Genomic DNA, 27,812 nt, shown 5'->3' with positions numbered 1-27,812 from the left:
CCTTGGGTTAGAAAGTTGATTGGTTCAAGCAACAGGTACCCGGAGGCTGTAACTGATGGGGCCCTTGGAATTTCAGCCTCTTGAGCTGGCTTCCCTCAGTGACTCCGGCGGGAGCTCAGGTGGGAGGATGCTGTGTGCTTACATCAACCAGTCTACACTTTGATATTTTTACTTTAACACCACACATTCTATCAACATTTACTAAGTGTGTGGGCTGTGTCAGGTCCCGGCCGACTATTGGAATGATGACAAAGACTGTCCCCAGCTGTGTCCTTGAAGTCAGGAACAAGTGAATATTAAGTGAAGCTCTGGAAGAGTGTTTTTAAGTGTGCATTGCACACTTAAATGTTCAGAAGACCTAGCTGGACTCTAGAACTCATTTTAGGTTTTCGGGTAACCTGCTGGGCCTCTGTTTCTTCTTCAATGGAAATTTTAAATGAAGGCATCCAAGGGCATCTTTTTATTTTTTTGAATCCTCAGATGGAATATCTTGTTCGCCCCAAATCCTCCTCAAACAGGACAAGTTATAAACTCTTGCTTTAGAGGCCAGTCGTTCTCTTAATATTTGTTTTAACGCTGTGAGAACTGTAGAAATAGGGTTGGCCAATTTTAAGAATGGAAAGATGTAATTTCTTTTAATGTTTTCTAGGTTATGCAAGACGTAAAAGTAATTGTGTTTCTTCTAAATATATAGTTGAGGCATTTAAGAAAATCTCTGCACCTCTGTGCCTCCACTAAGAATTATTATACAGGAAAAAATTCCACTCTGGATAAATACGTGTGTATGTTGCCTTGAACAGCCAAGAGTTGGAGAAGAGCATAGTGAATGCTCTGTTAATATATTAAATATAATCTTCAAAGCTGGACTCTTTACTAACGGAATTGAGGCAGAGAGGGAAAATAATCAAAGTGGCCTTTATAACTATATAAGTGCCTACCCAATGGTTTTCTTCTATTGTTACAGTAGTGTGCGCTATTTATATTGTGTAATTCAGTTAGAAACTGAGATTTACACAAGTAACCAGTTGTCCTTGAAATCATATTTCCCTAACTTCTGAAAGTAAGCTAAGTTTAAACCGAACAACATTATTCTAGACAAATTATTAAAGTAGATCTCATTGAAGGATTGCTTTATTGAGATGATAAACTTATTTTTTAATCATTATTAAAAATAATTTATCTTTAAAACCTTGTATAATTAGAAGTTTAATACGTAGAGCTGTACAAGTAATAGAAATGTGATGAGCTTGTAAATAACACATGGGGAACTAAGTACAGGATATTTAATGCATTGTAATTTGATCTTAAAAGGTGTTAAAAAGCTATTGATATTCTGGACTGAAAGCATAATTTATAATACCACATATCCCATAATGTAATTGTATTGATCAATTTACTGTTATTACCAGACATTACATTTTCCTGTGTTTACATTTATATATTAGTGAATGTGACATTTAAAGGTCACCTGCAACTTATAAATTCTCCCTCCCTTCTTTGGCTTTTAAAAATCTCAATTTAATAACTGGCAAGTGATATTCTTCCCTCCCCAAATATTCCTCTCTCATAGTTTTGTATTAAGTAGCATTGTAATCATAACAAGGTTTAACTAATATTAAGTGGTATTCCTAATGGAACTAAAATGTCAAGAAATACTCTGATAAATTCCATGCTTTTATCCATTGGATTTAGAAAATGATGGGAAAAGACCAGAAATGTCAAAATTCAATTTGAAAAACAATTTGGCATAAATTCAGTTTCTTTAAACCAGTGAAAAATTTAAAAGGCTTGTTTCCCTGGACAGCAAGGTTTTATTTAAGCGTTTACTCAGTAGTTAACACAACAACCAACATGAATTGTGCTTACTTGGTGCAGGCACTGTTCTAGGTGCCTTACATATATTAACTGACTAACTCCATGAGCTGGGTACTGATGTCCCCATTTTACAGGTGGGAGAAAAAGAAACACAGAAATATGACTAGTACATGGTAGAACTGGGATTTGAACCCAGGAACGGTGTCTCCAGGTCCTTACTCTGAATCATTAATGCACAGGCTGGTAGGTCATTATGCAGCGGAATGTATCCATCTTTATTTCTTAGTTTGTTTTAAAAAGACAATTCCATCTACAAACTGCTACAGTAACCTATCAATCTAATGATAGCAATTGTGTTTCTTGCAAAGGGATGGGACATCCACAACTCCTCTTGATTTTATCTTTTACAGTATAGGTCTATATGTTATAGGGAGAAGTCCAATTTCTGTGACAAGTATTGCAGGATTTGCAAATCAAATGTGAAGAATCTTCCTCAGTCTAGTTACAAATTGAAAAATCAGGCAAAATCTCTGAGATATCCAGGTGGACAGGTAAAGAAACAAGTTTAGTGGGAACATGAATGTAAATTAAGCCTGTTTCTTCCGGAATCTTGAATAATTTAGATGGGAGAAAGGCAGATTTCAAGATTGAGGATAGAGTTGAGGTTTCTACAGTTTGAAGGGTAAGTGAATCCCAAGGAGGCCATTCTGGATTTTGTGGGCAGCAGCAGAGAAGTAGCCACCTCCAACTGAGAAGAAACAAAGGAAACTGGTATTTGTGGAATGTGGGGAACCAGCTGAATCAGCATCCGATAAGGCCAGAAGTAGGTAAGATGCTGAAGAAACCGATGAAGCCTTGGGGAAGGCTTTAATTATGTTCTGAAACCTGGGACTTTGAGGTTCCTGTGGCCTCCCCCTCCCTCCCATCTGATGAACTCTACTGGGAGGTGAGTTAACCAAGGGGCAAGAATTATGGGGTTGCTTGTTTTTGGATCCTGGTAGTTTGTCATTGTCTGGGGCTCTAAATCCAATTCAGTTTAGTAGTTAGAGGAGAGGAGATTGTCTTGAGTAGTCAAGGTGGGGATTATTGAGTAATTAGTTAATTAATCATCAAAAGTACGTGTCGCAGGTGAATGGGTAATTGAGCTGTATCCTGCAGGGCTCTCAACCCTGGTGCATCATTTGTTACCTCTGATTTTAACATTTAACATTTTAAATAATACAAATGCCTGTGTTCCTTTCTCTAAGGTTCTCATGCAGTGGGTTTGGAGTGGAGCCTAGGTATTTAAAAAAAAAATACTCCAGATGATACAGATGCCCAGACAGGACTGAGAGCCACTAACCTATCCCTCATCTTTTGGTGTCACTGAACTAATTTGGTTTTTAAAGTCATTTGATGGCAGATACTATGTCTTAGACACCTACGGATCAACCTGTTATTAGCAACTGTCTTTCTACTCTTACCCTGAATGAATTCTCACAACAGGTGCTCAGATAACTTATTAAAGTGAACATTCATTTTATATGTAAGCAAAGGGAAAAATTCGGTAACAAAATGTAAATGAGAGTGTATAGTGTGTGTATGTGTGTGTGAGTTCAAGAGTTGAAACGAATGGGATAATGTGAACATTGAGTTCATGGGGTAGTGGTATGATGGAATTTTTAAGAAGATTTGCAGATCTATGTGTATGAGGTAGATTTTTTTTTGTTTTTTGTTTTTTTTAACTAAAGACATATCTGATTGACTTTCAAAGTGAATGTCTTCTGTATTCAGATATTTGGAATAATTTGTTTTACAAGATGAGATCAGTTTCCCAGATCTGAATTAGGAGCCATTATCTTCCCTGATTGTGAGATCAATCTAAGAATTTGTACAGTAACAAGAATCTGGTATGGTATTGTATGGGACTAGCCTGGAGCAATAAGCTAGAACTCTTGAATTCCTGAATCTTTCAGCTTTTGATGTCTTGTTTCCAGATTTTACGTTTCCTGTATACCTAAGCTAGGACTACACTGGATTCCCAAAATGCTTTTCAATTTATTGGGCACTGACTGACTCTAGTGCTTTATTTCCTATTTAGTTCTCTCCTCTCCCAATGTGTAGATTAGATGCTCTTTCCAGCATGTGGGTAGGACTGACTCACCATCAGCAAGGCACATGCTTCTAACTTGGTTTCGGTTCTGTTACTTGACTTGCACTGAGCAGCCTCTAAGTTTGCAAACACAGGGCTCATGGGGCTTGCTATGACCAACAGACGTGTTTTTTAAGTTCTGCTCAGTGTTATATTTTGACTTAGTTGCTGTGTTTAAATATTTTGAAATTTCATGCAGAAATCCAGATTTCTGTCTTCTTTTAGGGAAAAAAGAATCAGAAGCTCTGAGAATACTGGGCTTTACTTTCTCACATGGCAACCATCAGTTGGAGCTGAGGATACCGCTTTAGAAGGAATCTTTATGCTCTAGTGTTCATTATTACCTTCCCAATAGATGAGTGTAAGTTATTATTCTCCAGCTAAACTGTTCTCAACAAGATTATCAAAATCTGACAGCTAAAACCCATGGTTACTTTTCAGTCCTTATTTTTGATGATATTCCACCTTTTAAAACTCTCTCTACCCATGAGCTTTCCAGGATTTTTAAACATGTCTCTCTCTTCTGTGTCTTTGCAGGTTCTTTCAGTTACTGTTTCCTTGTGTGCTGGTGCCTCAGGGTTCTGGCCTTTCTCTCAGTCGAATCTCATCCATTCCATGGCTTCAGCTACCATCCAGCACACACTTCTAGCCTTGAACGTGCTATAGACCCCAATATCCACCAGCCTCTGGGCATCACCACTTTGCTGTCCCACATATAGTTTGATCCCAGCCTGTTCTCTATAAATCTGCTTGTCCCCATCCTCCTGTAGCCTGTATCTCCATTTCTGGTGCCACCATTCGCCTGGTTGTCTGATCCAGAAACCTGGAAATCCTTCGTTCCTTGATGACCTCTCGTTCTCCGTGTTCTACTGCTTGTCTAATTGGTCAGAAAGTTCCTTTGATGTTTCCACATGCTATCTCTTAGATCTGCTTACTCCTTTCTGCACCAAACCATACGTTTCTCATTCCTACTGTGGGGAACTGCAGCAGACCAGCAACTGGCCATTCAGCCTTTACTAGCTCCCAACTCTTCCAAACTGTTCTCCAGTGAGGGCCTTACAGCTGCAAATCTGATCCTGTCTGGAGTACTGCTGGTATATTTGAATGGCTCTCCATTGCTTTTAGGTGAAAACCCACTTTGTTTACCGGTCCAGTATCTTCTCTATTCCTTTATACTCTTTAAACTCATACATACAGTGTTGTATTCTGTCACCTTTTTCCCCCACCCCAGGCAAATCCTGCTCCTCTTTGGGGATGAGTCTCCAGTTGTGTCTTCTCTAAGAATTCCTTCCCTCCCTTCCCCCTCACCATCACTTAGGGGCCTCATTCTTGTGTTCCTAGAGCTCCCTGTGCTGTGCTTTCATTTTGAAAACTGCATCTTACAGTATTCTGTCTATTGGTCAGGGTATGCTAACTTAGTAGACAGCCTCCTGAATGACAGTGGTTTATCCCAGCAAAAGGTCCTCTTCTGGGGTGGGACGTGGGGGCTCCACACAACCACCTGCCCACTGCTCCTTTTGGCACTGGAGTTTTCTCCAGATCCCCCCGCACTGCGCTTACTCATGAACAAAGAGAGGGTGGAGGGCGCCACAGGAGACGTGGGGCCTGGCCTGGAAGTGGCAGACGTCCCTCTGGTGTCGGCACTCGACTGGGGAGGCTGGCCGTGTGTGCCGTCCGGATGCAGTGGGCCTGGGAATGGAGTCCACGTGCTTATAGGAGAGCAGCTAGCCGGGCTCTGCCACACAGTGCAGTCGTTGTCTCTCCCCTACCCTACTGTGAAGTGTTCAACAACAAAGAATGAGCCTTATTTATTTTCCTGTCCCATTTTTAGCACAGTGCCTGACATATAGTATGTATGCTAGAAATGCTTGTTAAATTATATCAAATTTCACATCGCTTTCTTTCATAAAAATGAGAACGACCTTGTATTCAATACATGTTTTGTAAGTGTGAAATCTTTATATGGGATGTAGTTTTAAAAAGGAAGTCTAAATTCAACTTTTCTCTTGATTATCTTCAAATACCTCATCACATCCACATGTGCTGTAGGCAGTCGTTTAGTGGTCCATTATATCTGCCACACGGATTGTTTTAAATAACAGCTTCAGATTCTGACAGGTTGACTCACTTCGTAGATTTTTAAGACTGAGTGCTCTGCAGTTGTGGATTTTCAGCGAAGGAACATCATAATGTTTTTGTTTCATGAAGATTTGTGCAATGCTGTCCCTTATATTTGACCAATGTTTGATTTTCAGTGTCTTATTAATTTCATGTTGATTTTAAAAATGATTCCGGACTATCTCAATTTGGGTGGATTTTTTATTTTTGAAAGGCACTGTATCTGCATCTTGGAGCTGCCAGATTAGGTCTGCCTCCCATCTCTGGGCCCCACCATTCTTTTGATTGCCAGACTCTCACTCCTTGGATTGCAGTGAGACAGAACTGTAGGATACCAAGAGACAGGATGATTAAAAAGGTTTCACTCTCAATTCAGTCTCTATCAGATGCAGTGCAAAGTATCATCCAGATAAATACGCCCTGTACTGCTCCTGTCCTCTGCCTAAGGTAAGGCTATTAAACTCACCAGGTGGTCCTGGGCCCTAGAGGAGGAACTGGTGGGGCCCACTTGCTGATGGAGGCAGATAACAGAAGATATGTCTGCAACTCCTGGCTAAGCCACTATCAACAAGACCAGAGAACCACACTGGTAGGGGAAGTGATCAGGCCCATCTTACTGCTTCATCTGAGGCAGAAATCAAGGGAATGTGGGGAGCTCTGATAACAGACTTCTGATACCTTTTTAGGGAGATTTAGAGTAAGTCTTGCTACTATTCTTTATTTATAGAGACATGAACCCTAGAAAGAGTGACCTCTAAGCGAAGATGGGCTTCTGACAAGTTACGTATAGACATAATTTGTACTCCTCCCTATTTATAGATAGGTGGCCTATTTGGGGGAGGGGATGCAGAGAGAGTGGGGTACCTGATTTAAGAAGGCTGGGTATCTCTTAACCTCATCTGCATCACATGAAAAAGTATATTGCGTATTCAGCGAGGTCTTAGGCAACCCCCAAGTAGTGGATGCTTTACTCTGGTTGCTTTTAACAATCTAACAATCCATATGTCACTTAAAAGAAAATTTACAGAGTGACACTGGGTCAAGCATTGTGTTTTGTGCTGGGGATGTAGCATAAGATAAGGCATAGTCCCTGCACCCATCAGGCTTATAGACTAAAAAGGCAGAGAAAAGAATGTAAATAAAAAACGCAGGGTGATAGAGGGGCCCTGGGGTGGTGGACAGAGGGAGTGGTTGACTTTGACTTTGGAGCAGGGAGCGATGGGGAAGTCGTGCAGGTTTCACCTGGGCAGAGTTTAGAAGGAAGAACGGACATGTGCAGGGCAGTAAGGGTGGGGAGAGCATTGGGGAGAGAGGGGGAGAGAGAGAAGCAGCCTGCCTCTGACTGAAGGTAAACAAGGTTTTTGCGGGGTGGGGGAAGAGAATGGCATTATGGAAAGTATCCTAAGGCTGATTGTGGGAGGCAAAAGTAGGAATGAGGCTGTAAGAAGGAGGCAGGGTTCAAGCCAGGAGGCCTTTGCTATTATGACTGTCTGAAGAGCGTGAGAAGTCAGTGAGGCATCCTGGGCAGACTGGTGATACTGGTTGATTTGTCCTGGAGGATGGAGACAGAGGGAGCTGAGACTGGAGGTGGAGAACTGGTCCACGTCCTGGCTGTGGGAGTGGAGTTTAGATGTATTAAAGCAGAAGAGAAAATTTGGAGATTTCAGGGGCAAAGAAATCAGACTCGGGAGTTGACCCTCTGTAAGGGAAGTATGGGTGGAAATGAGGGAGAGGGAGCCGCCTGAGGTTTACCTCTTCCCGGTTGAGAGACGCTTCAGTGGCTACACCTGTGTTCTAGGCATTGCAGCCTGGGGATCCAGGGACGACGGGGTCTTTGCCCTCCAGGAGCCCTTTAGGTGGGGGTTGGAGAGGTGGGAGGCTGGGGAGTGTTTGAAGGCCTAGCTGAGATCACATAAATCATGAGTTCATAAAAGCACCAATGTTTTGCATCAGCTTTTTGGCATTGGATTAGAGCATTGATTCAAGATTGGGATTGAGGGCAGATGTGGGAAAAATGTGGCGTCCAGAAATAGAAGTGGTCAGACTGAGCTGATGAAGGTATGAACTATATTGGTGGCTTTTAGGCTTTTGTGATGGAGTCACAGTGGTTGAATGCTCTCTGTCCTACCAGACTCACTCCTGTGACCTGGAAGGCTGAGCAGTATGGACTTTCTTGGGGTCCACAACTAGCAGTGTGTCTAGTTGGGTTCAGCCATGGGAGAGGTCCCAGCAGGAGGCAGCTCCCTTCCTGTCAGGTCAGTGTGGACTGGCGACCTCCTTTTACTAAAGGGCACAGCTGCCATTAGGCAGCCCTCCCTGCATGCCTCTCTCCACTGTATTGGCATCCACTCCCTTCCCTGGCCCCTTGGGTACCAGGTGATGGCAAGGCCTCAGTGCTTAGGAGTACTGTCCCTTAATGTTTTCCCTTAACCCTGTGCAAACCTTTATAAATGGTTTCTTTATGAAACTCCTAAGTACCTAATTTGAGTGAACCATCTGTTTCCTGCCAGGACATGGATTGATAAGTACAGCAATAATAGGTTTTCCTTTATGACCCAGTACCCACAACACGTATATACAAATGAAATAAGTTTCAGGAGGATGTTTAACCTTAATATAAATGATGCCCTCTTATTTTTTATTCTATTGCTTTATTTTATTTTCAAATAGTTGGGACATATTAAATTGATTTCAGTGCCGAGTGATGGGTTAGGGCTCCTAGTTAGAAAACCACTGGGGCTACCTGCTGTTTTGGGGCATTGGGGGGATCATCAAGTCAGATCACTCTAGAAATCTCCGCAGGTCTAAGATCCCACTGATTTTTTTGGATTGAGATAAAGTGTGAGGCTGAAGGTAAATTCCTTACATCAAGTATGCGTTACAAGGGTTTAAATTACAATCTATGGATTCTTAGCTCAAGTATCTTATACAGATAAGATATAGATCTTGACCCTTGTGAATGGCCAGTACATGAGCTCAGAGTCACCTTGGACCAGAAGTTCAGGTGGCTTGATCAAATCTTGGAGAAACTTTCCTTGCCATCCCATATTTCTTTCATCATGACATAGTCATAATGTTGGTAACTTTAAATGCTAGGTTCTGGATTACTTCCTTTTGTAGCAAAGAGTTGAGGAAATGCAAGATGGATAAATAATCCTTGTCTGTATTTATAGGCACATTTATAGAGATTCAGTGGGCTTGAGTTTTGACAGCAGTGTTTGATCAGAGACATTTTCCCAGAACCTGAAAAAAACAAAACTGCAGTTCAGAAATCTCTAGTAAAAAAAAAAAAAGAACAAAACTTTTTTTTGGGTTGCTGCTCCTAAATTTGCATTTCAGATCTTTCTCTCTTTCACTTTTGCCTATGGCTGAGGACGGCTCTGTGGGACTGTGACTTTGGCTAGTGAGGAGCCCCTGCTGCTGTAGTTGTTTCCTAGGACCGCAGTGACCAAGTAGCACAAGCTGGGTGGCCAAACTGGGTGGCTTAAAACAACCAGTTTTTTCACAGCTCCGAAGGGTGGAGGTTCAAAATCAACATGTTGGCAGACTTGTGCTCTCGTTGAAGCTTCCAGGAGAGGCGCCTCCCTTGCCCCTTCCAGCTTCTGTTGGGCCCAGACGTTCTTTAGCTTGTGGCAGCATAACTCCGATCTCTGCCTCCATCTTTACATGGCCATCTTCCTTGTGTCTCTTCTTATAAAAACACAAATCGCATCAGATTAGGGCTCTCACCCTAATGACCTTACTCAAGGTATTTACATCTCTAAAGACCTTGTTTCTAAATAAGGTCACATTCACAGGTGCCAAGGGTTAGGACTTCAACATATCTTTTGGGGGACACCGTTCAACTCATAAGTTTCTGTTCAGTGTAACGCATTTTTTCCCTGCTTTTACAAAAGGAGACATTGAGAAAATGCTGTTGATTGCCTTTTGCTTCGCCACAGTGTTGCTTTCTTTATTCCTCAAGTTTTTGCTCCAAAATGGCCCACTTGCTACCTGTTTTATTGAGAAATAAAGGTCTTGTGGTCTCACATCACTTACTGCTACCTTCTCCACTTACGCATTTTGGCATCAATGCCTTTGCTCTTAGCTGCCTCTTCAAGGGGCCTTGTTGGGACTCGCGCTTGTCCTAAATTCTGCCTCATCCCACACTCTTTGTGTTCTGGCTTCCTTGAGCATTGATTGAAGCCCAGGGGCTTGTATGAATTGAATTCTTCTTCAGTCTGTGATAAAGTTAAGAGTGCTCCTGAGCACCTGTCCTGTGCTGTACAAAGTCCCTTTCCTTCAGGGCTTCACAATCCAGTTGGAAAGACATGTAGACTTACTGAAGAGAAGGCAACAGCCAGGTGTCAGGTGAGTTCTCCAAGCATTAAGAATGGAGAGAGCTCACAGTTGGCTATAATAGCCAAATGTGAAAAATGGATAAAATCTAGATAAATGAAAGAAGGGAGGGGGAGAGAGAAAGGAAATAGACACACTGAAGCAGAGATGATAAAGGAAATAGATACGTGGCAGCAGTTCTCAAACTTACTGGTTTCAACGCCCTTAACGACTTCACTCTTCTGTGTTTTAGAGGACCTGAAAGAGCTTTTCTATGCAGATCATACCTATCTATATTTACCATATCAGAAATTAAATTAACTGATAAATTAAAAAACATATATTTAATTGATTTAGGATAACGAGCCCATAACAAGATTACTTGTTGTCATGAAAATAACTATTTTTCAAAAGAAAAGAAAACATTTAGCGAGAAGAGTGGCGCTGTGTAACATTTTTGCCAGTCCCTTTGATGCTTGCTTATTAGACGGTTGGATTCTCAAATGTGCTTGCTTGCTTGTTCAGTCTGTTGCAATATGTTGTTTTGGTTGAAATATATGAAGAAAATCCTGCCTCACATAGATAAGTAGCTGGAAGAAGGTGGAGCATTTTAAAAGTTTTTTCAGATAATTGTAGATAAGCTTCTTGAGTGCCACATGCAGATCGAACAAGTGATGGTTTCCATTTTTCTTCCTTCCTCATACATTTATCATATCACAGTTTCTGTGGGTCAGGAACCTGGGTACCACTTAGCTGAGTCCTCTTTTTAAGAGTTTCACCAGCTACAATAGAGATGAAAATTAGGCTGCCTTCTCAGGAGGCTTGACTGGAAAGAATCTGATTCTGAGCTCACTCAGATGGTTGGCAGAATTCACTCCTTGCAGCTGTAGGACTGAGAGCCCTAGATTTTACTAGCTACAAGCTGGAGGCCACTCTCAGCTCCTAGAGGTCACCTTCCTTTCCTAGAGGTCACTGGCAGTTCCATATCATATGGAGCGTCCCATCCTGGCTGATTACTTCATCGAGCCAGCAAGGAGGACCTCTAAAGGATGATGACTAGCAAGAGAGACTTTTATATAACATAACATAATCATGGGAATGACACCTCAATAGGGTTTGGTTTCTTTTTTTTTTTAAGAACTTTTATTGAGATACAGTTGACATACAATAAACTGCATGTATTTAGAGTGTACAATTTGGTATTTTTTTTCTTATTAGTAATGTATGTATGGTAATCCCAATCCGCCATTTCATTCCCCTGCAACCCTCCCCGGGGTTTGGTTTCTTAAAGATTCGTTGCAGTGTGGAATCTGAAATCATGCCAATGAAGTTTTTGTACTCTGTTACAGTTCATTCATTTGTGTTGTAATTTGAATAGATCTTCTATCCTTGTGTGATGTTCTAACATCATACCTTGGTCATTTGGAAAACATTGATTCATTGAGTTATGCCAGTCCCCCAAATGCTGATACCTTCATTATGCAATTTCAAAAACCACATATACTGACATTACCATCAATTTCATCAGAAAGGTGTAAGTATTGGGAAACTATCAAGCTCACAGTGGTTGTTACAGTTTTCTAAAATTTTAATTTTTGCTCTATTATTGGCAACAAATACAGTCATTTGTTTTCCATGAAATGCTCAGGTTCACATCATTTATTTTTGATGTGAAAAATGCCAAAAAGTGAAGTGTAAATAACCATAGTTTGTCTGTCAGTCATTCTTTGAAATGAAAATGGTTCTCCATAAAAAAACCAGTTAGTGCAGCTCAGCTCGATTGATCATAGGAGTGCTTTTGTCTGAGGTGGTCATTGTATGTCAGTAGGTAGGAGTGCTTTATGTGGACTTTCTAATATTCACATCCAATGTCAAAAAGATGTGCGATCTAGGGTCACAAATTAATAAAATTTTTGTTGCTTAATCAAGGGCATTCTTAATTTAAATTGACCATTTTTTAAAAATGCGAATAAGTGGCAGTGAAGAATACAGTGATTTCTGGTATGATTTACTGCCTTGATTCAAGCTAAGGCACCAGCCATTTTACCCACTGTTGCTTTTGCACCGGGAGTGCAAGTGTCAGCATACTTGTTCCAAGGATAAACCGTGAGATTCCAAAAAGTTATTCAGTGTGTTGACTATTTCCCTGCTAGTGTTCATTGTCAGGCATTCATATACAAAAAAATTCTTCAGTCAGTGTCAGCACCAAGCAGTCATCTCATATAAAAGAAACAGCAAGTTCAATTACATCCGTACATCAATCCATGTGTTAAGGCAAAAGTACAATTCTACAGATGGGGTATTAACTCTGTCTTCACATTTGTAGCCAGATGTTTTATTTGAGGAGTTCCAGTATCACTGGAAAGTGGCACTATCATACCTTTTTTTTGTTTTAACTGACATCATCCAGCAGGCATTCAGCAATCTCAGTTGTATAAGGCTTCCTTAGTCAGCTAATGCAAGACAATAGCTTACCCTGTAAGGTGCTTCAGTAGCTTTTTTCATTTCTGGTTCGAAAAGCTATAATAATGTTTGGCTCTTAAAATGTTCATTATATCTGCATTTAAAAAACTCACTTTCTTTTCCTTTAAATTCTTAGTGATTCATTTCAAAATAAGGCTGCAACTATTTGAAAATGTTCTGTTGCATTAGACAGTAATGTAAATTACCAATATCAAGGTCAAAGAAATAACTTTCATGTTTTTGTCTATTCAGTTTTGCCCCCATTTCTTTTTTTTTTTTTTTTTTTCTTTTTGGTAGACCTCCCCCCCCGAATCAGAGACCTCTGGTGTGTCAGTTTCCTCTTTTTAAAAATATCCTTAAATTTAGATAATAAAGCTGTGGTGGGTTGAAGAAGGAGGTTTTCTAATCCCCCTTTTTTATATGTTAAATTTTTTATTGTGGTAAAATATACCTAAAATAAAATTTACCTTTTTAACTCTTAAGTATACAGTTGAGTGGCATTAAGTGCATCTGCACTGTGGTGCATCCATCACCATCATCCATTTCCAGAACCTGTCCATCTTCCCAGACTGAAACTTCATACCTAGTAAACATTAACTCCCGGTTTCTCCTTTACCACCAGCCCCTGGTGATCACCATTCTGCCTTCTGTTCATCGAATTTTACTATTCTGGGTACCTCGTGTAAATGAAATCATACAACATTTGTCCTCTGAGGCTGGCTTATTTCATTGAGCATAATGTCTTCAGGGTTTATCTATGTTGCAGCCTATATCAGAACTTCCTTCCTTTTTAGGTTTGAATAATAGTCCATTGTATATATACTATATACGACATGTATATTTTTTGCTACTTGATTTCTTTTTTTAAAAATTTACTTAACTATAGTTGATTTACAATACTGTGTTAGCTTCAGGTGTACAGCTTTAGATTCTTTTCCACTATAGGTATATACCACATTTTATCCTTCATTTATCCATTGATGGACACTTGGGTTGCTTCCACCTTTTGGCTGTTGTGAATAGTGCTTTATGAACATAGGTGTACAAATATTCGAGTACTTGCTTTCAGTTCTTTTGAGTGTATATCCAGAAGTGGAATTACTGGATTATATGGTAGTTTTATGTTTAAGTTTGTGAGGAACCGCCGTACTGTTTTCCATGGTGGCTGCATCACTTGATATTCCCACAAGCAATGCAGAAGAGTTCCAATTTCTCCAGATCCCTGCCAACATTTGTTGTTTTCTGTGTGTGTATGTGTGTATTTAAACTATTATAGCCACCTTAATGGGTTTGAAGTATCTAATCTCCTCTTTTAAATCAGTGATCCATCTTTGAATATAAAAAAGTTATACTTTTAAAAAATTTTATAATGAAATGTTAAATTCTGTTATAGTTTGTTATATTTGAACATTGAGAAATATTTTTGAAAAGATTTAAAATATTACTGCAAATTTGTGAAAGGACAAATAAAATATGTAAATACCTTTTTGGCTTTGGCCTTGTGGACCTCCTGAAAAGGTCTGGATACCCCCAGGGGTTCATAGTCCTCCCCTGAGAACTCTTCACTGGACTGTAGTGTTGGGAAGCATCTTCACAGTGAGTTAGGCACTGTTTCCTTAGGTGGGTAAAAGCTCTTTCCCTTAGTCCACAAATCTATTTACTACACTTCAAAAAAAATTTTTCCCCATAGCCTATACCCAAGATTTTATTTTATTTTTTTAAAAAGAAATAACTAAAAAATAATAAAATAAGAAAGAAATAAACAAATCAGTTGCCATGGAATTAAGGTTGGGAAGGAAGACTGTTTTGTCACTGACCAGGAACCTACTTAGGGTCTGGCAACAGAAGGTAGGAATAAATTGTACTTTTCTGGTAACAGATATTTTAAGTCTGTTCTTAATTTTCTTTAATATTTTTAAAGATAATTTAAGGAGGATATCCATATCAATCTTGACATTTACAGATTTCTCTGGAGCAGCATTTACAGGACTTATTGAAAATATTTTAGATATGTTGTTAGAGTACCCATTGGCATTTGGGGCATTCTGCTATTAGCATGCTTAGAACAGGAAAATAGTGAACAGTCTCCCTAGATTAGATGATTACAGGAAGTGATTGAAATTTGATTAACAATAACCACAAAAAAAGACAACAAAAGTTAGGGATGTTGTTTTGTATTTTGTAACCCGAACATGTCGCTATTTAAAATGACATTCCCAAAATATCTACCTGCCTGCCTGCCTGCCTGCCTGCCTGCCTGCCTGCCTGCCTGCCTGCCTGCCTGCCTTTCTTTCTTTCTTTCTTTCTTTCTTTCTTTCTTTCTTTCTTTCTTTCTTTCTTTCTTTCTTTCTTTCTTTCTTTCTCTCTCTCTCTCTCTCTCTCTCTCTCTCTCTCTCTCTCTCTCTCTGTTTCTCTCTTTCTTTCTTTTGGTTTTTGGTTTTCTTATCCAAACTAAAATTAAAATTTCATTTTATACTTTTAGCTGGTTATGTGCCTCATCTGTTTGTGAGAACACATTTACATGAATAGCCTATATTACAAAGTCTTTATTACTTCTACTCTGGCTTCCAGCAATAAATACAGTCTTCACCAGGTTCTTTGGAAACCCAGATGCTAAATCCCATACTAAAAAATCTGTCCTATTGTCAAGCCATCTGGCTTTGGAGTTTTGGCCTCTCTGTTGCTCTGTACATAAGCCTTTGCTCACTCTGCTTTAGGTCACCATGAGATTCCTGACTATCAGTATTTAAATGGGAGTATTTTTTTCATCAGCCATCATTGGGAGTGTTGGTGCTGAATTGGAGCTTCACATGAGGTCACGGCATCCTCACCTTTTTTGTTTTCACTGCACAGTTTACATATTTAGGCTCTTAAAAGGAACTTCTTTAAATATCACTAATTGGCTCTATGTGTATAGTTCATATCTTTTACTTTTTTAAAAAACCAAAGGTGGTGATCGTTCATCTTTACTTTATAGTAGGACATCTCTTTGCTGTGATTTAGATGCTGTTTAGCAATCATAATGCCTTTTTTAAAACTCTGATTCATGGAGAGTAGATTGGTTATAAATGTGTAAATAATATTGTAAATAAATATTAACATATAGGTTGAAAAGACAAGATAAGATGTGGAATAGAGCTGTGATCATCAGATGATAGACGCCCATGTGATTGCTAATTGGAGAAGGTGGACAGTGGACCTTAGTACAAATTGAACATCCTGTATTATGTAGTGAACAGTTTTGGGTGGTGTGCCTGGCATTCTTGGTTATGGTTATGTTGTTTAGGTAGATAGTTGCCTAATAAGATATTTAGTATATGTCTTTGTAACTAAAAATTGAGAGAAATTTTAGTTTTGTCCCTTTAGCTTTCATATCATGAGGAATACAGTGTTGAATATTACTTTAGATTGTTCTGTGCAGTGATGAAGAAAACGAATCGGGAAGGGGAGTGTGTGAGAACACTAAGAAAAGTATATGTTTGGGCAAAAAGCGACGAGAATGGTGTTGAATGTGGGAGTGCTTCTGTGTATCTTGGGCCACTTGCTGCTGCAGCCTCAAAGGTCTGGAGATGAAGCGCCATTACAATGGCTTAAAAAAACAACAACAAACAACAAAACACAAACACTTTTTCCTGCATGTTTGCCATGATTTTCCATCTTTGGGCCTGCAATAGTGAGTTGAGATTTTAGATCTTAGACTTTAAAGTGTGTGGTAAACTTTATAATGGGGCTGCATAGGACTCAGAGTAGTGGTTCAGATGATCATAGGGCTGGGGGCTTGTCTGGTGCTCAGTGCTGAGGAAGTCAAAATATTGCGCCTCTTTTGAGAAGACAAAATCTGGAAGGGGATGAGATTTTAGAGACGTAGACTATAGTTTGTGCAGTGAAGCAGTGAGCTCAGATCCCAGTGTGTGCAAGAGAGAACTTTTTGTACTCTGACTGAGGCAAACTTTGTCCCCAGAGAGTGTCTGGTAAATTGGATGAATTCATTACTGCTAAGAGATGGTGTAGGTGGGAGATAGAAACAGCTTGGCTGTGTTTGTGAGGCAGGGCCAGACCATACCTGACCATTAGGGTTGATGTTGGGAAGGCAGATGCACTGCTTTGTGCCTCCTTTTATGATTAGCCTGGCAAAGAACAGTGGGTACAGTGAGGCCTGACAACTTTTTTGTCATCCTGATCGGGATTCTCTCCACCTGGCTGGAACAGGGGCTTCAGTGTCTGAGGACAGCTGGTTGAGAACATTGTGGCTTTAGAACCTTGAGAATATTGAGAGTGTTGATTGCCTGAACAGGAGCCTTACCCAGAGGCAAGGGAAAGCCGTGATCATGATATGGTAAAGGCAGTCTTTTTAGGTGGATTGACCAGGGCCCAGTGTACAGGATGGACTGGAGGGGGTGAAACTAAAGATTAAACAGTTAGCTGTTATAACTGAGACACTTAAATCCTACTGGTATGAGCTCTGATTTCTGTATGCTTTATTTCTACTACTTCAGGCAATATTTAGAGTAGAAAATCTACTAACTTAGACTGGCTGGCCAAGAAAGGCAAAGAGATCCAATGTGGGCCTTTGAGAGAAGCACTGCACTTGGTGTCTGGGGCCCGGGACGTAACCCAGCACTTCTGTGAATATGAACTACCTCTGAAACCATGGGCAATGCCCTTGAAATCTCAAGACCCTGGATGTAGAGTAGCTTCTTTCTAAGGCTCCTCCCTAGCTGTTATTTTTTCTTTTAGTGTCTCATTTATTACTTACAAGTATACATTTCTGAGTACTCACTTCTACATGCTGCCAAGAAGTGGTCTTTTAGGGGCCTCTTATGATGAAGTATGATGAATAAATGACTCATGTACAATTAACAGTGTATATTTCCATACAAACAACTTCAAAGCTCTAACTCTCATAATAGTTTTCACTCTCTTAAGTAGGGTTAAACCCTTGAAATTCTGTTTGCATCTGTAATTCATTTGAAAAATGAGTTTTTCTGAGAGATATATAACTCATCTCCCTAATTAGATTGTAACCTTCTTGAAAGCAAAATGCTTTCTTTTGTTCTGTTTGCTTGTTTATTTTAATCCATCATAATGCCTTAAATAGCACTATGCATACAGAAAGCCCTTAATAAAGCATATAAGTGAATGTGTAGCTGGAGCATAAATTTCCATTCAAATCAAATTATTATGAACTCTGAAACATTGAAACATGAGTTAATAAAGGTTTAGGCCTATGATATTTTATTACTTTCCTGAATTAAATAATGTGTTTGTAATTACTATTGCTGTGGCCACATGTAGGTATGACTGAAAAGGTCAGGCTGAGGCCAGGAAAGGTCTCCACAGTGTACTGCTCTAGGACAAATTAGTAGGAGCTACTTCATATCGTATGACTTTTATTCTCTCTGCAGGAAGGAAATATTTTCCAGAGATCAGCCTTTGAGTACCCTCATGGATTCAGAGCAGTGCCCTACACTTGGGGAGGGGGAAACGAAATCGAGAGTATAGAAGTGACAGGGGTAGGTTACATAGAGAACAAAACACTTTGTCAATTTTCTGGCCAGAGAAGAACACTTTTCTTGAATAGAGATGATTTTTGAGTTGAAAGCTTTCTAAGATACGGGATGCCTGGCGTCTACATTTAGTTTCTGTAGGAGCCAGAGAGGATAAAAAGAGAAGCGTGAGGGAGGACGAAGAGGAGGGTGCCTGCAGTGGTGATGAAGGGACGGTAGCAGACATTGTTAGGGAAGGTGGGGGAGGAAAGAACCCAGCTGGAGGGGCTCCTCATTGTGGGAGGAAGGCGACCTCTGTCCACATCCGTATCCCCTGGACCCTCCTTATATCCTAACTGAGGACATTCACTGATGTCATAATGATAAATCTGACCCATGGTCAGTGGGAATGGGGATATTTGACCTATGTTTTAAGACATTGCATCAGAAGTCAGTTAAGACAGATAGATATTTAATTTCTTTATTAGAAACACATCTATAAACACAAGTGTATATATATTTTTTCTGACTACCTTAGTTTGATCCTCTGAGGAACTGAGCTAAATAGGCAGATGCTCCAGATAGCTGCTTAAATTTTGTACATAAAAATGATAAAGTCAGTTATTCATTCATGGAACCAGTGTTCATTGGCTGGCAAACATGGGTCAGGGATTTTGCCAGTCAGTGGAGATACAGGAAAAATATTATCTGGTTCCTGCCTTCTTGTAGGAAATTATGACCTGTCTGATGGTACACATCACCTAGAAAGCATTATGTCTCAGAGAGGACCACTCTGCTTGGGGAGTTGGAATTTTAGAAGCCCTCCTAAAAGAGATGAAACTTGAGATTTCTCTGCTGCTTTAAATTATTGATTAAAAATGATCTTTGGATGAAGCCACAGAGACCACATGTTGACATAGATGACTGGGACAGCCTAAGTTGGTTGGTTGCTGTATCATTCCATCCTGTCTGCTCTTCCATCCTCGGTCCTGGGTCATTCTTAGCCTCACACATGATACTGAAATGAGATATAAGGGACACTCTGAAATGGACCCTCCACCCTCTGCAATCTCCATACTTTCTTTATCTACACTGGTTTTCACTTGGTGTATCTTTCCTACTCAATTGTAAGCTCCTTTGTGGTCATGATAATGATAGTGACATTGATGTTGGCGGTGGCACTGATAATACCTAACATCTTTTGAGCATTGCTCAACACCAGACAGTGTGTATGCATTATCTCATCTGATGCCTACAGCCTCTGAGATGGGGGCTGTCTTTCTCTCCTGTCTTCCCGAAGATGTCATTGAGACTTAGAGAGGTTGGATGACTCTTTCATATCAGTCGTCACTGCAGTGGAATAGGTGGTCACTTGTCTGTGTAGTGTTTTTGTGTGTGTGTGTGTGTGAATCTATGCATATAATTTACCTCCTTCCTCCCTGCCACATGCTCAGTTCCTACATGTTTTTGTTTGTGGTAAGTACATGAGAAGTGACAGATTCTGCTCTGTACAAAGATTATGATCCCTGTTTTTTTACTATTCTGGTTGGCATGCTGTCAGTGTGGTTCCCAGATGCCCTTGGGTGCTAAGGCATTGAAATGCAGGTCACTATTTGTCCTTCAGCTTGCTCTTCTGCCTTTTGTTTTGCCATCACTGGCTCTTTTCTTCTCTTTTGTTAGGAGTCTATAGCTCAGCACTCTCCCTTGGCTTCTGCTCCTGGGTATCACTGCTTACAAGCCTATTCTGTCACTGTGGCTAATCCCCAGCCACTTTCTGCCACTGCTGACTTCTGCTGAGCCCAGGCTGACTACTCTTTTTACTCCTCTTTTACTCTCTTCCTTCTCTTATAGAGTCTCCAGTGTTTTAGCATCCATTTCAAGAGGCTGGCCAACTGGACATTTGTTTTGCTTATGAACTGACGAGACATTTTGTATCAGAGAGTCCTGTTCTTGGCTTTTCTTCTGTGCCTTTTTCTTTGGTGACTGTGTGGGTCCAAGAGTATTAGTTGGTCCTCAAAGGTGGTTGTTTGTTTGGTCTTTGTGTACAGCTCACAAGTTGGTGCTGTTTAAGAACCACAGTACCAGAGATGATGCTTTGCTGTATTCATAACTGTTAATTAGGAATTAAAGAAGTTATCACTCACCTAAAACTTTATTTTCATTTCTGTGCTGTCTTTTTAAAAGAAATTATGACAGAATTCTTTATGAAACCCAGCTAGCAGCTACCTCATACTTTGTTCTTAATAAATCTTGCTTGAGTATGTGGGTTTTGCATTTTAACTCTGACACTGACAGAATTATTCTTTCCTCCAGTGGGCATTGTGGCTCCACCTCTATTATATGGATACTTAACACTCGCAGGAGGATAAAGATTCCTGGTTTTTACACAGTGGTTTGGGTTTCAGCCCCTGGTGTGGGGACGCCTCAGCTTGGAGAGAGGAAAGTGTGACAGTTTTCACTTCTGTGGACTCTGAAGTGAGATTAGCGAGTTCCCAAAATAAGCTCTGCTATGTATTAGTTGTATGACCTTGGGCGACTTACACTCACTGCGCTTTATAGCATTGATAGGAAGGACTACATGTGTTCACATTTCTAAAGTGCTTAGAGGTTGCCGCGTGTACACTAACAGCCTAAGTGTGTCTTCAGTGTAATGTCCGTGTTTCTCAAGTGGATTCTGAGCAGGTCCTGGAATAGGGTTTATTCCCAGTGCCTAGCTTAAGCCCTCAGAAGTTTATTGACTAGATACATGAAGGTATAAAAGCATAGCAAACCTTTTACTAAATTTCCTTCGTCCTTTACATTATTTTTGAATGAATAAATTGTTCTTCTGAGCTTGTTTTCTAGTCTTCAAGTGACTGTTTTAGTTTCTGGATTTTCACTGATTTGACTGTGATTTGTTTGTTAATATTCTTTCTGGCTGTCCTAAGAGCAGTCATTAGCCACAAGAAGATTCACTTTAGCAATTTCACGAGAACTGGCTTTGGTTCTGAGTTGTCCACCAAATATAACTTATCTAAGACAAAAATGTGTGTGGTTTTGTTATAGTCTATATGTTGTTCAACATGCATAGTTTCTGAAATTATGGAGATGCTAATTCATTACAGTATGTCTCCTAATGCTTTATTTTAAGTGAATTTATTCTTGGTTAACAGGAATAGTTGCGGCAAACTCTTAAAATATTAGTTGCATTTTGCTTTTCAAATTCTAGACATAAAACCATTCCCATGAAAACCTAAAACTATTTAAATATGGTGTGTAGGCTTCTTTTTTATTTCAAGGGGAAAATGTAGGTTATTGATCCTCTGAAACCCACTGGTGCTAAGAGAGCAGTTCCCATTGGAATCTTCCATTGGACGTTTGTTGATATAGATGAACAGAGGCATTTTCCCTTCCCTTTTCTGTAGGATGCACTTAAGTTGGAAATGCCCTTGAATGACATGGTACTGGAGTCTAGTGTCATCACCGTTGGAGATACAGGGCCATGTCTGCTCTCCTCCCAGCCCCCTTTGGCTATGATGCTCACCAGTGCTTCTGGGAGCCGGGGCCAGTTTCAGCAGAGTGTCTGAGACTGAGAATAACTATGCTGATTTGACTTAACACTCTGTTCACCTGATTAGTTCAGTTCGTGGTCTTGGACAGTACCTGCCGGTGAGTAAAATCGGTCGTTGCTGGCCCTTTAGATATAAGGCCCTGTGGAGACCCGGGTCTGTGAATCCTACCCCATGATTTCTCCAGCAGTCCTGGCCCTTGTTATGGGAGCCTTGATACCTGGCTCTTAGCTCCTCTGTTATTCTAGTATTGTATCCTCATCTTATAATCTAGGTCATAGTCTCTTATCTTTTCCTTCTGGGCTCCCCCTTACCCCCAACCTCTCTTATTTTAGGGTCCCTGAAGTAGCAACTAGAATCTTGTAGTCCTGATACCATCTAGGCTTTGGTCTGATTTTGAATATTTGACTCTTTAAAGTCACACAGTAGCTTGAGGCACCCTACAGAGAATGATTGGTAGGGACTTGCCTCCTGTCAGCAGCTGGGGTGCTGCCAGCTTTGAAGACGGGACTCCCTTAATCTGTGCTACAGCAAAAGTTCCACGCACGTCCCCCGGGGCAAGATGTACAATTGAATGTGCCTCTGTGTGATCTAAGGCAAAACAGGGGAGATGAGGGGAATGGGAATCAGTATCTGAACTTACTTTTCATATAGTGATGTTTGTTTTGTAAATCAAGGGTACTCAGCATTGTTGCAGCACAGTTCTTGTTTTAATTAAAAATGAAGTGTTAATTCTGCGTGTCTGAAGCTGATGCTGTAGGCCTCCGTGGTACGCACCATGACATCAACAGGTGTGTGTGATATGCATGAGTGCATATCTCTGGGGTGGGGGCTGTGCTATACAGTGGAATAAAATAAAAGCACCGGTGATGCTTTTCCACAGTAAACATGTATAGTTTCTACCCCTGCTCACCCATTCAGTTTCCCAGGGGTAGTGGCAGGTGTTTGCAGGCTCTCATCTGCTTTCCTTTATGGTGCATTGGGTTGGCCAAAAATAACATCTTACCAGAAAACCCGAATGAACTTTTTGGCCAAGCCATTATTTGGGCTACACTCCCGGTGGTTTATAATCATTGGCCATGGATCATAATAACAATAAGAAATATAACTACGTATTGAGCAATTATTCTGTGCCAGGAACTTTTTTATGGGTATTTTTCTTTTGTGCTAAGGGACTTGCTTAACAATTCTAAGATGATAATATTGGAATTTGATATATAACTTGACTATATATGTTTATATAGTCTCATATATTTTTATTCAGGTCATGAATCACCCTTTTTCTTGGGGATGGGGTAAATGGGCTTTGTAAATTGATCAGAGTGTATTGTTTTTAGTTCTGCTATAGAAATCAAAGTACTTCATTTATAAATTCTTAAAATGCAGGCTAGTGCTAACAAATATTTACTAATACTTACCATGTGCCAGATTCCATGCCGAGTGCTTTCATTGAATCATTCCATTTAATTCTTGCAAAAGTGAAGTACAGATGACCCTTGAAAAGCACAGGTTTGACCTGCGCGGGTCCACTTACATGCAGATTGTTTTCAGTAGTCAGTGCTGCAGTCCTGCGTGGTCCGTGGTTGGCTGAATCGGTGGTTGTGGAGGAACCACAGATATGGAGGGCAGAGTCTAAGTGAGATACAGATTTTCAACTCTTCCTAACCCTTCATTGTTCAAGGGTCAACTGCACTTCCTGTTTTACCTCTCTAATCTACAGATGTGGAAACTGAGGCGTAGGGGGCTTAAGGGATATGATGATAATAATAGCATTTAATGAGTGCCCACTACCTGCCAGACACATTCTAAACACTTAATCCTCACAACAATTGCATGAAGCATTTACTGTTATTTTCACTAATTTATAGGTGAGGAAACTGAGACCTAGAGATTAAGTGCCTAGTCCATGGTCAACTGGGCGGCAGAGCCAGGTTTTAAGCCTAGGCTACCTGATCACGTTGCACAGTGACCGTGGAGTAGAATGGGGCTTTGAACCTTGCTCTTTTGTCTCAACATCTCTTTTCTCAGAGCTCCACTGCCCCCAATTTTTTAAAGGCAATTAAAAATGATGATTAGTAAAGAGGGGCAATTTGTTCAGATCAGTGGCTCTCAGTTGGGGGTGGTTTTGCCCTCCAGGGACACTGTGCAATGTCTGGAGGCATTTTTGGTTGTCACTACTAGTGAGAGGCTACTCTTGGCATCTGCTAGGTAGAGGCCACGAGTGCCATGCCAACCCTCTAGTAGCACAGAGGACAGCTCCCCCACAACGAAGAATTATCAGCCCAAAACGTCCGTGGTGCTGGGATTGAGAAACCCTGGTTTACAGTGTTTTGAGTGGTACCTTTTCTTTCAGAGGAATCAATTCCTTTTGTTTAAAATTATGCAGAAGATAATTTTAGGCTGGAGAGTAAACAGAAAAGGGGGGGAGGGGGAGCTGGGAGGGCCTTGGCTTGGAGAACACTTATCTATGAGCTGTGTTCATTTTTATTTTAAAAGCTGTACTTGAGTGGATTCATAGGGTCACAAATTCTAGGTTAAAGGACCTCTCACCTTCTGGAATGTAAGAAGATGACATTTTTTGTTTTAATTTATTTTATTGGCTGTGCTGGGTCTTCATTGCTGCACATGGGCTTTTCTCTAGTTGCAGCGAGCAGGGACTACTCTTCATTGAGGTGTGTGGGCTCCTCATTGTGGTGGCCTCTCTTGATGCAGAGCACAGGCTCTAGGTGCATGGGCTTCAGTAGTTGTGGCACATTGGCTCAATAGTTGTGGCTCACGGGCTCTAAAGTGCAGGCTCAATAGTTGTGGCACACGGGCTTAGTTGCTCCTTGGCATGAGGGATCTTCCTGGGGCAGGGCTCGAACCTGTGTCCCCTGCATTGGCAGGCGGATTCCCAATCACTGTGCCACCTAGGAAGTCCCGGAGGATGACATTTTTAAGTCTATTCATATAGCTGGGTTTGAGATATTGTCTTGAGTGTATATCTTTGGGCATCAGTGTGGTGAACACTTCTTTGTGCATAATTTGTGTGTGTGTGGTGTGTGAGTGACTTCATGAGCGATGACTTCTGCCAGAATTCAGAACACAGCAGGTAATGTGCGTACTGAAGAGGTAAGGGCATGAGTAATTCTTGTCTCATGAGAAAGATGTAAACTAGTTTATTATAATGATGTAATATTTGGGTGTTTGATTTATCATCCCTATTTCCAATGATGCAAAACCTTTAAGGACTAAACAGGTTATAAAAATTCAGAGTGTGTCTTTGAAGTCTGGCCTTTTCCCCTAAGCGATTAAAGTGTCACTTTTGTTCTGATAGTTTTCTGTTTGTGGATATTTCCACAGATCATGGTTAAGAACTCAACACATGTACCCACAGAGGGAAAGTTAGGGATGCTTTTGATGTTTATTCCATGAGAGAGGTCATAATCTGGGAAGATGTGATGCTCTCAGATAACAAGGCAGAAAGTATCACAGCAAAGCTGTAGACTCAGGGTTGTAGTAGCACTGAGGAGAAGAGTATTCATTTGTGTGCTGAGTAGTGGGGATCCAAGGTAGGAAGGGTTGTGAGGGAGGAGGTGGCCTTTGAACTAGATCTTGTTGTTTTTTGTTGTTGTTTGTTGTTGTTTTGAGAGAATACCCAGTTGTATTTAGAGTTGTTTTTTTTTTTTAATTTATTTATTATTTTATCTGTTTGGCTGCATTGTGTCTGTTGCTGTGCACAGGCTTTCTCTAGCTGTGGCGAGAGGGGACTATTCTTTGTGGTACGTGGGCTTCTCACTGCGTGGTGGCTTCTCTTGTTGCGGAGCACAGGCTCTGGGGGCATGGGCTTCAGTAGTTGTGGAATGCAGCCTCAGTAGTTGTGGCTTCCAGGCTCTAAAGCAAGGGCTCAGTAGTTGTGGCTTGCGGGCTCTAGGGCACCAGCTCAGCAGTTGTGGTGCACGGGCTTAGTTGCTCCACGGCATTGGGATCTTCTGGGACCAGAGAGAGAACCCGTGTCCCCTGCATTGGCAGGTGGATTCTTAACCACTGTGCCACCAGGGAAGTCCCTAGATCTTGTTTTAAGAGAAACTTAAGAGGAATCCAGGTTCAGTACCGGCCTAGGCAAAAGTGTGGCCTTTTTAGGGCTGGCTGGGGAAGGGAGGTGAAAGGAGAGCTTCCTCATCACAACAGTAATACTCTTGGCCGCCGTTTATTGAGTACTAACTCTGTAAAGGCACTAGTCTAGAGGCTTTATGATAAACCCATTCAATCCTCACAGCCGTTTCACGGGATTGGTATTATCCTCCACATACAGGAGAACTGAGACTTAGCAAGGCCCATGTCCTGTCTACAGCCACAGGGCTCTTGTGGGCCCCGGCAGCCCCTGGGCAGCAGTCCATCCTGGTTCAGGCCTGGAGGTTCTCTGTGTGACTGGGGGTGATGTAAGCAGAGGTGTGTTGTGGCAAGATGTACATGCCTCCGGAAGAAATGCCTGTGACACACCTTTCTGCGCCATTAGAGTAAGCTTGGACTTCATTTAAGGAAACTGGCTCTGTTATACTTAGTCTCATAGGCATTCTCGGAAATTCTGTGACCTGGAAAATTGGACAAGTATGATTTGAGGTGAACTAGCCAAAGTGATTGATTTGGGCATTAAGTATGAAAGTATAAGTGCAGATTAAACAAATGGTAATTATTACCACAAAGCTTTCCTCCAACAGAGTTGAGGCAAGCCAGTCTGGAGTCTGTGGCTCTTTGGGTTAGCTGTGAGGATGTAACCACAGCCCTTTCTTCCCCTCTAACTTAGTCGCTCCAGTGTGGGGGTGAGAGAGTGGAGGGGGAAGAGGTATCTTTCCTCGCTTGACCATTAAAGCTAAGATTACTGTACACTCCTCTCTCTCCTAGATTTTATACCTCCCCCCACCCCACCCCGCATCTCCACCCTCATGACAATGAATCAAAGTCTAGGGTTTGGTTAGAAAGTTAATAGTATATCAAAAAGTTCTTGATTTCCTTGAGAGACTCTTCTCTGAAGTTACTTTATTATAAGAGAGGTATCTAATCTGCCCTCCGGCTCAAAGAGAATTCCATTCCATTCCTTCCTTGTTCATTCATTCATCAAGCGTTTATAGAAAGCCAGTCCTTGACCTGGAGAGGCTCATAGTCTAGACTTTAGAGGAAAAAACAGACGTGGGAACCAATAAGTACATTAGTGGGTGTGAAAAGGGAAGGGAAAGAAGGTGGAGCAAAATGTCATAAACCCCTGGAAGGAGGGAGTCCTGCTAGAGGGAGAGGGGCGGGGGTAGGAGGCAGCCCTTAGTTCTGGGGAGTGTCTTCCCTATTTTGTTTCATCCTCTGTCCTAGACGGACACCCTGCCCTTCAAATCTGTGTTTTTTTCTCCTCATCATTTCCCCAGAGTGCATCTCCCAGGCAACCCAGCAAGATCCCTGTCCCCCTTCATCCTCCCTGAAGACTCCTTCCTCTGTTCTTCGGCATGACACACACCCGGACCATACCCAGGGCTCACTGCCTTCTGCTGAGCCTGCTGAGCCTGCTTGCATCTTTCCTGTCATCTGACCCTAGCCAGTACTGTCGCTTGTCACAGAGGTGGCCAGAAGCGTAGGAGCTATTGAAAGCACTGTATTGGAAAACACATAGTACACACATACAAATAGCTCCACTTGGGCAAGGGAGCATTTCATCACGCCGGGCATCACCTCAGGTTTGAAGGGCAGGTTGCTGTATACCTTTCCACTTCCTAGATGTTGTCATGAAGTACCTGTTTTCTTCAAAATATGCTCTGTAAATATTGTTCACACCTGACACTATTAATTTAGAGACGATAACAGAATTGTGGCCCCTAGGGGAATGAATGGGGCTCTGTAAGAGAGCTGTGATCTTATCAAACCTGTAGTGACAATGTGTGCGACACGTAAAATGAATCCCTTCCAGAG

The 27,812-nt window shown here is 41.2% G+C and overlaps 1 protein-coding gene across 2 annotated transcripts in view; it reads left to right on the top strand.

Annotated features, from left to right (window-relative positions):
- Positions 1 to 27,812, top strand: part of PARD3B (par-3 family cell polarity regulator beta) — a 977,181-nt gene that overhangs the window by 741 nt on the left and 948,628 nt on the right. The gene's annotated exons all lie outside the window — the stretch shown is intronic.

The sequence above is a fragment of the Hippopotamus amphibius genome, chromosome 8, assembly GCF_030028045.1.
Source record: "Hippopotamus amphibius kiboko isolate mHipAmp2 chromosome 8, mHipAmp2.hap2, whole genome shotgun sequence".
Lineage (NCBI taxonomy): Eukaryota > Metazoa > Chordata > Mammalia > Artiodactyla > Hippopotamidae > Hippopotamus > Hippopotamus amphibius.
Note: the sequence above shows the minus strand (reverse complement) of the source record. Positions and strands in the feature narration are given on the sequence as shown.